Raw genomic sequence first — 14925 nt, forward strand, 5'->3', positions numbered from 1 at the left:
ACAATGATCCAAAACAAACATCAAATCCAACACAACAATGGGTCATTGAGCACAAAATGAAGCTTCTGCCATGGCCATCTCAGTCCCCTGACCTGAACCCTAAAGAAAATGAGTGGAGTGAACTGAAGAGAAGAAGCACCAACATGGAGCTGGAATCTGAAGGATCTGGAGAGATTCTGCATGAAGGAATGGTCTCTGATCTCTTGTCAGGTGTTCTCCAAACTCATCAGGCATTATAGGTGAAGACTCAGAGCTGTTATCTTGGGAAAAGGAGGTTGCAAAAAGTTTTGAATAAAAGGGTGCCAATAATTGTGGCCAACGTGTTTTGGAGAAAAACATTTATTTCATAATGTGAGTTTCCCCCCACTTTCAATTATTTTCCTTAAATGAAAGGTTCAAATTTTGTGAATTTTTTGAATGAAAGATCAAAAGGATAAACAATGCAGATTTATTTTCACAGCCGCTTTTGCTCATAATTACTAAGGGTGCCAATATTTGTGGAGGGCACTATATACTAAGCTTAGAGTTATGGTTGTGATGAATAAAAAAGTTAAATACTCACAAAAAGAATATATGCCTCTCATCAGTCTGGCCTACATAGTTAACAATGTATACAGTCTCCGTGCAGAACATTCATCAAAATCTAATAGCTCTTTAGAGAGATTCAAAAAGTTTTGAAATGCAGTTCATCACACAGTACAGGATCTCTGCCAACTCCCAGACAGACCTCCACTCCACCTGGACATACAGTTGCTATGTTTATTCTGGAGCTCCCATCCGCCTTACAGGTGTTCCTCAGGACTAGATAAGTACATGGAATGTCAGTCTCCAAACACAGGTGCTCCTTATGAAAGTGAGCAATACTGCTTTACATTGCTGCTACATCTGTGAAGCCGGGGTTATGAAAACACACAGAATGACAAAAATGTAATGGAGCATTCCTTCAGCATAAATGTCCTTTAGATATCAGACAAGACGCAGACATCTGATCATTAATCTTCCCAGATATCTTTTTATTTTTATAGCAGTTTAAGTATCATATATAAAGCTACTTTATGATAAATCACAAAATACCATTAGACAGTGCTACTGACTTGGCTTTTATGAGCGATTATGGTGATTTAGATCCACTGCCTGCAACCAATAAAGCACATTTTGTGCTGTGTAGGTGTCAAATGAGACATTTTCATTTCCAAATGTTTCATATCAATATCCTTTCCCGACAGACATTAAGATACAAAGCAAACAGACTCTTATTGCCCAACCCAAAATATTGCTCTAGGGTTACACTCAATGGGCATAAAAATGGCTTTATTTATAAAGCAGAAATATACACTGCTGTTCAAAAGTTTGGGGTCAGTACGTTTTTTTTCTTTAAAGAAATTAATACTTTTATTCAACAAGGACAAAAGTGACAAGACATTTATAATGTTACAAAATATTTATATTTTAAATAAATGCTGTACTATTAATCTTTCTATTCATCAAAGAATCAACTGTTTTCAATAATAATAAATGTTTCTTGAGCAGCAAATCAGCGTATTAGAATGATTTCTGAAGGATCATGTGACACTGAAGACTGGAGTAATGATGCTGAAAATTCAGCTTTGCCATCACAGAAATAAATTACATTTGAAAATACATTAAAAAAAGAAAACAGTTATTATTATTATTATATTTCACACTGTAGTTTTCACTGTATTTTGATCAAATAAATTAAGCCTTGGTGAGCCTTTTTTTACATTAACAATTAAAAAACTTTCTGGCTGGCACCGACTCCAAACTTTTGAATGGTAGTGTATGTCATATATAAAACCTGTTATTTCAGTACCACACAAGATCTCAACAAACGTAAGAGCCTCTGTGAACACTCTCTATGCTCACATATTCAGCACAGTGTCTGATGCTGCTGCTGCTGCTCTGGTGAGGACAGAGGGAGGAATGTGAGCATATGTCTCCACACCCATCACCCTGACCACAGGCCCACTCCAGCAGGCAGCCAGCAGCTAGCCAAGAAAAACTAGCCAGCCATGAGGAGGCCTAGACACAGTTACAGAACACTGATGCACAGCTAAAGCACATCCAGACACAACTACAGTACACAGAGACGCCACTACTGCACACTGACAAAAGCAATGCTGCGTTATGTTGTTTACAGTGGGAATGATTCAAATATGCTTGGGATATAATATTAAGTGTTCATTTATTTGTTTTTAGTGAAGGGAAAAACCTGTTAGTGTTTAATGCTGCTATGTTTGACATTTAAACATTTGCTATGTTTGACATTTAAAGTTTTGTGGTTGCCATTGTGCTGAAGGTAAACACTAAGCAACGACTGCGCTAATGCCAGTGACAAATAATATCTTATTTGTTCATTACACATACATGTTAAATAAGTTATGCACTAATGCCAGTGATGAGTAATATCTTATTTGTTCATTAAATATACATGTTAAATGAGTTATGTTAGTATGCGCTATGATAGCTGTTGATCTGAACTGAAATAGATAAGAGTAATTGCTTCCAGGGAGCGACTTAAATTTAAGTAATCAACTTAATTTTAAGTAATCAACTTAAAAATTTGTGATTATGCTATAATTTGTGAAGTTCCTTATGTAGCTTGTTGGTTGAACGTAAATCCACTCAAAGTTGTCACGACTTGATGCGATTGATGCAAACTGCACGCAATCGATGCAAGTTACGTTATTTTTGTTAAGCCAACATATTATTTTTTAGAGTGTGGGAACAAAAAAGAACATAATTATTTGGGAACTAAACAGTTTTGGTGACCATTAACTTTCATTGTATGGGGAAAAAACACTGAGATATTCATGTAAACTACCATTCAAAGATTGGGGTCTGTAAGATTTGAAAGACATTAATATATTCTTTTATTCAGCAAGGATGTGATAAATTAAACAAAAGTGATGACATTTATAACATTACAAAATTTCTATTTCAAATAAATGCTGTTCTTTTGAATGTTCTATTCATCACAAAAAATGGTTTTCAGAAAATATTCATTGATAATAATAAGAAATTAATTCTGAAGGATCATGTGACACTGAAGACTGGAGTAATGATGGTGAAAATGCAGCTTTGCCATCACATTTTTAATATATTCAAATAGAAAACAGTTACTTTAAATTATAATATTATTTCACAACAACTTAAAATATTTTTTACTAAAAAGAAACTTAGTCAAAAGGTGGAAAACAGTTTGTGGGAGGTAAAAGCAGAGAATGAGGAAAAACTCTTTCTTTAGAGCAGTCTAACACAGTATTAGATTGTTCGTTTGAAGATAACTGATTCTTTTCCTCTGTGAACCGTCCTAACCCTATGTCAGCATTCCCCATCAACCCCTTCAATGGGCACCATTGTGGGGCAAATTCAAGTCAACACATATTAATTAGCACAACCAATGTCAGCGAGGCCACTGGTGTCAGCTATATGGCTCCTCTCACTAAATCTGCTCATAATTAGATTTACTCAAACATATTTTTAGCTCTAAAGTTCAGATTAGACACAGGGAGAAATGGACACAAAGAGGGATAAAACAGATTCAGAAACAGATCTTACCACAGTGGGAATGTAATTTCCTGTGGTATGGTGAAGGCCTAGTTGCTGTCTCACCATTAGAAATCACTGTGCAAAGGTCATTTCAGTGAGCTGAGCTGATGGCATACATGAACTTACTGCTCAGAAACGCTTGTACATGCTCCAACTAGTGTTAGTTAGAGGCTGTGAACATGCTGAAAAATTAAAAAATGGACCAGCAGAACCTGAAACCTCACAAACAAGGGAAGAAGGACTAACGGTGACTAAGACAGCAAGTCCATACAAAAAAGTACCACAGTAATCATATTTTTAGTTGTGGCCTAATGGTTGGAGTCGGACTTGTAACCCCAAGGTTGCGGGCAGGGTTGCCAGGTTTTCACAACAAAACCCGCCCAATTGCTAAAAAACAAGCTCCAGGGGGTAAAATCTGGGGGTTCCCCTGGTAAAATTTGATATTCAGTGGCTAAATATCATATTTTATTCGGGTTCGTTTCAATCCACGGACATGGGGGGGTTTCGCCCAATTGTTTATTTACTGACATTCTGGGATTTTTACTTCCAGAACCCAGCTGTTACACTTTATAGCGCCTCTTGTCGTAGCAAACACCGCTAACTGTGGTATTTTGGTAGAAACTAGGTTTACTGTGGTGATATTTTGTAACTATTTTTCATGAACTGCTTGTAGATGCCCTGAACAGAAACGACTGTCGCTAATAAAATCCCTATTAACCTCAAATGCAACCTCACGGCTCTTTTCTGTGCTTCCTGGCTTACGGATGAACCGCAGTAGGTGAGACACAGTTTGTGTTTCCAGTCTTTGGGGTGACGGACAGACATGACGCAGAAAGATGTCTGGAATCAATTCTGGACGTCCTGCTAACGTAAGTAAAAAACCTTCACACAAACAAACACTCTCTTTTGGAAACTCTCAGGAACAGAAATGAATTGGAAGGTGAAAAGAGGCGTTCTCTGTGTGAAATATGATCCTAATTGGTTTATTATTTTTTGTCATAACACAACTGTCGAGATTCCTATCCTTTTCCTTTAATGTGACATTACCTTTGTTAGTGTTTGAAACCTGCCTACCGCATACAACAATGTTTGGTGAGACGCCATAAACTCCCAGCCACCATGTTAAGCCTTCCACAATGGGAATGACTGTAGATGTAATCCATCTAGCTCCTGTGCATATTGAGTCAGGCGCTGTTTACACAAATGCTGGTTAGGTATCATTATTTCTCTGTGTATGTGGTTATCTGTTAAGTGCATATGGTTGAATGTGTGTGTGTGGGGAGGGATTGTTGTTTATATACAGAGGAAGAAATAAGGAACCCTTGTAGAAGGAGCCAGATCCACTGGGCTGTTTCTCATGGCAAACTTCCTCTCTCTGTGATCAGGATTATTTGCAGATGCGATGGTGCCATTGCTCCTTTCTCAAAGAGAAAAAAACCCTCACCATCTGCTCTTTTTTCCATTTACTGATCTCACTTTTCTCATCTTGTTTTACAAACAGCCTTGGATGAGCCCTAATCTAACTCTACAGGTCATGAGTGGTGAGATTTTACCATTTTCTGTTGTTAGGTGAGAAATCTTTACATCCAGGAATCTATTTTGATGCTTGATAACAACACCGCCCATTCATTCTCCTGGTACATTCTTCATAATATGGGCTGGAAATGTCAAAAGGTCTCAAAAATGTAAGAATGTCTCAAAGAGCTAAAGATATTAACAATTTCAAAGAATATACTTATTGCAAAACAATTAACAATCATCAAAGAGAGAATGAAAACAAGCAGGAAGTGGCACAACAGTACACCAGATGGTCCTTAAACTGCATTAGGATGTTAGAAAATGCTAGAAAACATATATTATCCTTAAAAAACAAAGAGAACCATATGACAAATATTAAGCAGCACAGCTGTTTCCAACATTGATAATAATAAAAAATGTTACTGAGCAGCAAATCATCATATTAGAATGATTTCTGAAGGATCATGTGACACTGAAGACTGGAGTAATGATGCTGAAAATTCAGCGTATTAATTACATATAAATTCAATTTTAAAATATTTTATGAGACTTCTTTAAAAAATGCCTGCTTTTTCAGTCCATTCGATGAAATTACTCAGCATAATCTCTACAGGGCTGAACAAAGACTTAAAACAAATTATTTCAGCAAATTAAATGTTACCGTATTTCATTACTAAGATGTAAATTTAAGAAACATTCTCAGTCTTACCGTCTGGGTTTTTGTCTTTCTGGGTTGACATTCACCATATATTAAGGAAGCTAAAGATAACTAAGAAATGACTTTACTCTTGCTCATTTCCTGCACATTTTGCCCTATTCATTTCCAGGTGTATTTCAGGTTGATTTCCACATTACACTGAGCCGACATCTGTGTTGTCTATAGCTCCAAGCACCTGGGCCACTGCAGCCAAACATCTGCAGTCCAAACACCACTGAATATGCCCTTACATACACAAACATGGTCATGCATTCTCATACCTGCGCACAAACTCCCATACAACAAGAACACACGCACATTCACGCTATATCAGGGGTTTTCAAAGTCAAAGACATCAGGCCTCCCTTCCAGCACAACATACTGTACACAATCCTTAATACAGCTATAAAAGATTCAATCAAGAGCAGTAAATGATTTTCTTTTTCTTTTATTGTTTGATTAACATTAACGACAGGCCTATATGAGGCTGTTGTCACTTTAAGATTTTATGCATGGATCCAACATAATGATCATTTCACCCAACTGTTTACTTTCACTTCAGACATAACTGACTGTGTTTAAGTGAATACTCACCAAGACGGGCATTTTGACGCATAAGTGTGTGTAATGGACCGTTGAAGCGCAATAAGTCGTGAAAATGAACTGAATTCAGCACTCATGCACTTCGGATGTGCTCCAAAGAAAGCGGCCTGTCAGTATCGAATTCAGTTCTGTGTTTTTGTGTTTTCTTCTCATTCATGTTTATTTGCTGCTCTAAGCAGTCCTGCACTGCACGGATATATTTACATACATTTAAAGTATATAGAAAAATCTCTATTGATTGACATTGTCCTGAATAAATAAATACATATAAACAAATTAATTTAAAATAAAAAAATGTAATAATGTAAATTAAATCATATTACTGTTTTTCGTTACACTTTACAATAAGGTTCACAATGTCAGTTCATTTTAGCTCAGGTCCAATAAATAATATAAACAGATATAACTTTTGATTTTAATAATGTATTTGTAATTAGTCAGGGTTCTGTCACTTCGGTCTTGTTTATTGTTGATTTGGTGACAGAGCTCTTTCACTCCTTTCGTCTCATGTTTGTGAGAGCGTGCAGTTTTGCGTGATACGTTGTATGTGCGGAACATGGTGTTCGGATCCCGGCACTTCGGTTTCGGTTCAGTGTCGGGGTTCGGACATTCATGTTATTTCATGTAAACAAATGGAACCTTATTGTACAGTCTTACCAAAATATAATTTAACATTGCTGTGTGACATTGATGCATATGTTGTTACATAAAGTTGTATAAATTAACATTAATATATTAAAGGGTTAGTTCACCCAAAAATAAAAATTATGTCATTAATGACTCGCCCTCATGTCGTTCCAAACCCGTAAGACCTCCGTTCATCTTTGGAACACGGTTTAAGATATTTTAGATTTAGTCCGAGAGCTTTCAGTCCCTCCATTGAAAATGTATGTACGGTATACTGTCCATGTCCAGAAAGGTAATAAAAACATCATCAAAGTAGTCCATGTGACATCAGTGGGTCAGTTAGAATTTGTTGAAGCATCGAAAATACATTTTGGTCCAAAAATAACAAAAATAAATTCATAAGTTCAAATAAATATGGCTGAGCAAAAAAATGCAAGTCTTCCTCTGTGTCGAAATCCTTAGACATGTTTTGTTTACAGCGTGTGTCTCCCTCAAGGCAGGAACACACCAAGCCGACTGTCGGCCGTCTGGCAGTTTATCTTCATCGGCCGACTAAGTTTTCTCAGTGTGTTCCGCGCCGTCGGCTGAAGTTGGTCCTCGTCGGCTTTTTTTCGGCTGATTCAAAATGTTGAATTGCCGTCGGAGCTCGTCGGTCCGTCGGGCCATCTGATCATTCTGATTGGCTGTTCAGCTACTGCCGCCTGCTGGTTCGGAAAGGCATTTCATCTCACGCAGGCGCAGAACTGACGTGCTACTTGGCCGTCGTGAACCAACTCTGCAGTCTGCTTTCGTTGCCACTAGTTTGTCGGCGTTGGCTTGGTGTGTTCTGGCCTTCAGACTGTAAACGAAGCTCGGGCGCACCGGATAACACGTCAGCAGCGTCACTGCGGAGTCGTGAATGCGGATTGACAACAGACCCGGAAGAGAAGACAATGCTGAATAAAGTCGTAGTTTTTGTTATTTTTGGACCAAAATGTATTTTCGATGCTTCAACAAATTCTAACTGACCCACTGATGTCACATGGACTACTTTGATGATGTTTTTATTATCTTTCTGGACATGGACAGTATACCGTACATACATTTTCAACGGAGGGACAGAAAGCTCTCGGACTAAATCTAAAATATCTTAAACTGTGTTCCGAAGATGAACGGAGGTCTTACGGGTTTGGAACGACATGAGGGTGAGTAATTAATGACATAACTTTCATTTTTGGGTGAACTAACCCTTTAAGAATAAACAGTATATTTATAAATGAATATTAACCAAGATTATCAAATGCTCATTATTAGTTCATGAAAGCATAAGTCAGATAAACAAATTGAAACTCACTGTAAAGTGTAAAAAAAAAAAACCTTTGTTTTTGAATCTTTTTTTCCAAATATGTTCTCAAATGTCCCTAAAGGGAGGTTTTGTCATATTTAACTAGCTTCTGGGGACAGGATTTCTCCTCAAAGCAGAGCTAATTAAACCCACCCACCCACTCACACACACTCATATAAATGTATACTTCCTCACATAAACACAAACTCGCACGTACACACACACACAAACACACACTGGTTTCCATGTTTTAATGGGGACTTTCCAAAGACATAATGGTTTTTATACTGTACAAACTGTATATTCTATCCCCTAACCCTAAACCAACCCATCACAGAAGACTTTCTGCATTCTTACATTTTCAAAAAACTTAATTTTATATAATTTATAAGCTGTTTTCCCTAATAGGGACCCAAAAAATGTCCCCACGAGGGTATTACTATCCTTTGGTTTCCATAATGTAGGGAATGTCAGTACACACACACACACACACACACACAGACACACAGCGCATTCTACTAACACTTGGCAGGCTGGCCTCATATGCAGCTTGTTTACGGCTGTGGCACAGAGCGCCTGTGCTGTAATGTTCCGTAATGGAAAACGTGTGCTTTGCTCCTCACCTATCAGGTGCTAGAGGTCAGAGGTGACACATGGAGCCTGTTAGCATTCCAGCTTCAAGATCAGAGGAAGGATGAAACTATTTATGCTGCTAGAGTAGCGTATGCTCCGTGTGCTTGTGTTTGAATGCTTGTGCCTGTCGTTTCGTCTCACAAATTCACACCATCCATCACAAAATTTCCTCTCCTCTCCATTCCTCTTACTCTCTCCATATCTTAAGTAAATCTGTAGCAGACCCGAGAGTCGGGCCCTGCCCAGGCTCTCGCAGCGAGCTGCATGTTTCACATTACAGGCATATTTCCACATTGTATTTTGCTAACCCTCGCCTGCTGATAAAGGGCCAAAGAGCTTCAAAGAAAAAATGCTCCTCAGCACTTACAGTGACCAAACGTCTGCTGAGCACTGGAAAATAACAAGAGCTCTTTTGACAGGACTCATGCTGTGTGGCGGAGTGGTCAAGGCTACGAAGCCCAGCGCACTTCGACCGGCCCTCTCGAAAATCCCCCGACTCCAGGGGTTTGGCCTTTCGGTGATAGCTACATTCATCAACTCCTCCTGGGTTCCTCCTTGATAAAATGAGAAGGGAACTAAAGGAGCACAGAGAGTGTGGGAAATGTAAGGAAAGTAGCAAAGCACTTGCAAGAGACGGGCTGAAAGAGATACTTTGTTTTAAACTACAAAATGGGGTGATCATTCAGGGTCTGGATGAAGAAAAAGATGAGAAAGTGTGATAGAATGGGGCGGAAGCTCATAAAGAATGAAAAGCGGTGATGACAGCAGGGCACGAGGTTTATGGTTTGGCTTAGTGCAAGCGTGCTGTCCCGACTAAAAGTGATGAGACTGAGAGAGCAGGTCTATGTCTGGTTTATCTTTCACACACTCACCACTACACACGACAGTTTTCAATTCCACTCATCGAATACAATTTTTGCAAAATACAAAAAATAAAATCCATTCCTCTTATTTGATTGGCCGAGCAGCATTTCAGGAATGCTGATATTTCTTTGAACATTCTCACTTTACAATAAGATTACATTTTTTAACATTATTTAAATGTGTTTTGTTATTATGAACTAATTACAGTATATATAATCAACAATAATACAATCATGTCAATTCATACAGCTTAAAAAAGTAAAAAATATGTAGAGAAAAATGTACTAACGCTAACAAATGTACTAAGTAGAAATGAACTAACACACTGTTTATTGTTAGTTTATGATACCAGCTGCATGGACTAATGTTAACAGATTGAAGCATATTGTAAAGTATTGGGAGGTTCACTTTGTAACACTCTGCTTGTTTGTGTTCGTGGCGTTTCAGTCTCCGTGTTCTGTGACAACGCTTGACCCTGCTTTTGCTTTTTTCAACTATTTATGTTGGCAGCGAAAAAATAAACATAATAACTGGCCAGTTATTTCTTTTTAATGTCTTGTTTATAGAATCGTTGCATAACATATATATCACACTTGAAACCGGTGTTAATTCTGTTAACGAAAACTATGAAGAAAAATGTTCGTCGACAAGCTTTTTTCCCATGACTAAGACGAGACGATGAGACAATAAGGTCATTAAATGATAACTGTGACTATATCAACATGCAATCTCGTTGACGAAAAAAGAGGAGACTAAAATGTCGTTTAAAAATAAAAACTTTACCACAATCTCGGTCGGACAAAAAAGAGGAGACATGCTGCTGTACGAGCCAGTTTGCGGTTGCCAGATGTCAAGAGTTTAAAGTTCCTCTGAAATCAAAATTTAAGTTTTTTAGCTTTTGGCATGAATATGTTAGCCTTAAAGGGGTTAGTTCACCCAAAAATAAAAATTCTGTCATTTATTACTTACCCTCATGCCGTTCCACACCCGTAAGACCTTCATTAATCTTCAGAACACAAATTAAGATATTTTAGTTGAAATCCTATAGCTCTGTGAGGCCTTCATAGGGAGCAATGGACATTTCCTCTCTCAAGATCCATAAAGGTACTAAAAACATATTTAAATGGGTTCATGTGAGTACAGTGGTTCAATATTAATATTATAAAGCGACGAGAATATTTTTGGAGCGCCAAAAAAAACTATGGCCGATATCAAAACACTGCTTCATGAATCTTTGGAGCACAAATGAATCAGTGTGTCGAATCATGATTCGGATCGTGTGTCAAACCGCCAAACTGCTGAAATCACATGACTTTGGCGCTCCGAACAGCAGATTCAACACGCTGATTCATCTGTGCTCCGATGCTTCCTGAAGCAGTGTTTTGAAATCGGCCATCACTAAATAAGTCATTATTTTGGTTTTTTGGCGCTCCAAAAATATTCTCGTCGCTTTATAATATTAATATTGAACCACTGTACTCACATGGACCAATTAAAATATGTTTTTAGTACCTTTATGGATCTTGAGAGAGGAAATGTCCATTGCTCCCTATGAAGGCCTCACGGAGCCATCGGATTTCAACAAAAATATCTTAATTTGTGTTCTGAAGATTAACGAAGGTCTTACGGGTGTGGAACGACATGAGGGTGAGTAATAAATGACAGAATTTTCATTTTTGGGTGAACTAACCCTTTAAGGTTATGAATAAGCTGGTGTGTTCCAAAACAATGACAAAATTCGCAATCAATAAGCATTCAAAACTTACAGTCTCTCACTTCCGCTAAAATGGATCACGGATTTTCATGACATCACCGCGGATTTTAGCTTCTCATTAAATCTTCTGTCCAATCAAATGCTCTCTAGAATCTGAAGTCCCGCCCCTCCTACACTATAAAAAGATGCTGAAGCTGCGGCTGAAATCGGTCATTTGTTCACACATTTACTAGTTTCTACATGGTGAACGGCACATAGTGCACTGTATAGAGGATAGAAAACGATACAGACAGTGTAAATATGCTTTCCATTGTCACAAATGAAGTCCGTTTTCGAGTTAGTGTCACGTGAACCACCGCAACGCGAGCACAGTCTGCTCCGGTCCAGAGACACGAGAGCACAGAGCGGATCATATGCGTGAGTCTGCGCAAACCACACAACATTTGGACACATTTGAATTCTACAAACAATGCTATATTTTAAAGCAATATGGAGGAGAAACGGTTAGAGATTATGAGGAAAATTGGGTTTTTACGAGCTCAACGGCTCCGGCCGAGCTGTGATCTAGGCAAAAATGCTATATTGGCTATATAAAAAGGAGAGGGGCTTCTTGATATATCCCGCCCTGTCTTCCTGTTTCATTGGAAAATACGTCAACACAGTGAATAAAGCTGTGCGTTTCAAGGCACTTCATTGGGCCTTTAAATTTTCTGCCCAGTGTTTTACTTAATCTTTGCAATCTGGCAACCATGCGAACATGCTCTCTCCACACTGCGCAAGCTAAGTTTTACACACTTTTTTTTTTAAAATGCATAGTTATTTTAATAGTTTAAATATGGATGTCAGTAATATTGACATCCATATTTCAGTTTAAACAACTAAAGTAACTTTATACAAACCCTTTCTCTATCAGTCTCTTCCATTCAGATAGGAACCCCCGAATTTAGTAATAATTTTAATCATTTTTATTCTCTGCTTTTATTGTTATTTTTATTTCTTATGCATCTGTTGTGACTATTTTAATTCCCTTTATATGTAAAGCACTTTGAATTACCATTGTGTATGAAATGTGCTATATAAATAAACTTGCCTTGCCTTATACAAACCCCTTCTCAAAAAGCATAATTTTTGATTAGCGCTGGACTGCTCTGCTGGTCACATTATCTTGTCCAAACGGGGCGGCTGACATTAAAGTGAGTGTGGTGAGGCAGATGACACGACCTTAGCACTGGCTCTGTGTATCTCGGGGTGTGTGCATACGACACACACAGCCTGTGTCCTGGAATAGCTCTGCTGGTCTGGAATGCATGGGTCGGTATGGGGGTTGGGGGCAGTCCTGGGGGGTGAGGAGGCCTGGAATCTCTGTCCAGATGACAATTTATCAATCAATCCAGATCACTCAGAACATCCTCAAAATTACTGGCCGGCTGACAGCTTTGATTTACGGGGGGTCTGGACCCGAGCTGCGGCCTGTCTGCACCTAGTTGTTGTTCCGTCACGTTCCCCAGACCCTCGCGCAGTGCCGAAGCCGTGTCTCTTCCGCAGAGCTTTGAGAAACCAGATCCATGTCGTCCATCTCAGCGCACCAGGCACAGACAAGACTTCCATTAGTGAACCTGCCGAACCCTAACCTTTGGCATTCTGACTTCCTGACCCCTCCCTAAACGACCAAAATGGGATGAAAAGACAGCAGGGCTGAAGCATGTTTTACTGGGTCATCAGCTTTCTGCCTATCTGCTGTTATCTATGTACCTGTTTCATCAGAGGCCTAAAGTTCTATACTAAAACAAACAGACATATTTAAACAACACTTGAGCAAGTATATTGGTCAAAGATTACACAAAAACATGAAACAGGCACAACAAAATTTACAATTATGAATATAATATTAGCTGAATAGAAAAACTGAAACTTTTGTAAATGCATAAGCAACAGCAAATAAGCAGAATTAAGCTGTACCTTACTTGTGAACAATAACTGGCCAGTTATTCCTTATTAATGTCTTGTTTATAGAACTGTTGCATAACATACATATCACACTTGAAACCAATGTTAATTTTGTTAACGAAAACTGATGAAAAATGTTCGTCGATGAGCTTTTTTTCCATGACTAAGACGAGACAATAAAGTCATTAAACGATAACTGTGACTATATTAACATGCAATATTGTTGACGAAAAAAGACAAGACTAAAATGTAGTTTAAAAATAAAAACTTTACCAAAATCTCTCTATTTTTGTCAGAACAAAAAGAGGAGACATAATACAGACTGCTGTACAAGCCGGTTTGCGGTTACCAGATGTTAAAGGTGCCCTAGAATAAAAAATTGAATTTATCTTGGCATAGTTAAATAACAAGAGTTCAGTACATGGAAATGACATACAGTGAGTCTCAAACACCATTGTTTCCTCCTTCTTATATAAATCTCATTTGTTTAAAAGACCTCCGAAGAACAGGCGAATCTCAACATAACACCGACTGTTACGTAACAGATGGGATCATTAATATGTACAACCCCAATATTTGCATATGCCAGCTCATGTTCAAGGCATTACACAAGGGCAGCCAGTATTAACGTCTGGATCTGCGCACAGCTGAATCATCAAACTAGGTAAGCAAGCAAGGACAATAGCGAAAAATGGCAGATGGAGCGATAATAACTGACATGATCCATGATAACATGATATTTTTAGTGATATTTGTAAATTGTCTTTCTAAATGTTTCGTTAGCATGTTGCTAATGTACTGTTAAATGTGGTTAAAGTTACCATCGTTTCTTACTGTATTCACGGAGACGAGATCCGTCACTATTTTCATTTTTAAACACTTGCAGTCTGTATAATGCATAAACACAACTTCATTCTTTATAAATCTCTCCAACAGTGTAGCATTAGCCGTTAGCCACGAAGCACTATCAAACTCATTCAGAATCAAATGTAAACATCCAAATAAATACAATACTCACATGATCCAATACATGCATTCAGTATGCATGACGAAACATTTGGTAAAAATCCATTTGAGGGTTACATTAGCTGTGTGAACTTTGTAAATTAACTGTATTATAGTTGAGAGCTCGGGGGGAGGCAGGGAGCGTGAGGATTTAAAGGGGCTGCGCCACTTAATCGGTGCATATTTAATGATGCTTCAAAATAGGCAGTCTAAAAAATTAATTAAAAAAAATCTATGGGGTATTTTGAGCTGAAACTTCACAGACAATTCAGGGGACACCTTAGACTTATATTACATCTTGTAAAAATTTTATTTGAAAGTGGACTAATCCTTTAATACATTGCTACACTATTGACAAAAGACAATAAACCTTAACACTTGGAACAAACATAGGCCTAAAAAATACTGTATTAGCTTAAGACA

The 14925-nt window shown here is 38.1% G+C and overlaps 1 protein-coding gene across 1 annotated transcript in view; it reads right to left on the bottom strand.

Annotated features, from left to right (window-relative positions):
- The window catches only part of gpc3 (glypican 3), a 186129-nt gene that overhangs the window by 9420 nt on the left and 161784 nt on the right, over nucleotides 1-14925 (bottom strand). The gene's annotated exons all lie outside the window — the stretch shown is intronic.

This window comes from Megalobrama amblycephala, linkage group LG23 (genome assembly GCF_018812025.1).
Source record: "Megalobrama amblycephala isolate DHTTF-2021 linkage group LG23, ASM1881202v1, whole genome shotgun sequence".
NCBI lineage: Eukaryota > Metazoa > Chordata > Actinopteri > Cypriniformes > Xenocyprididae > Megalobrama > Megalobrama amblycephala.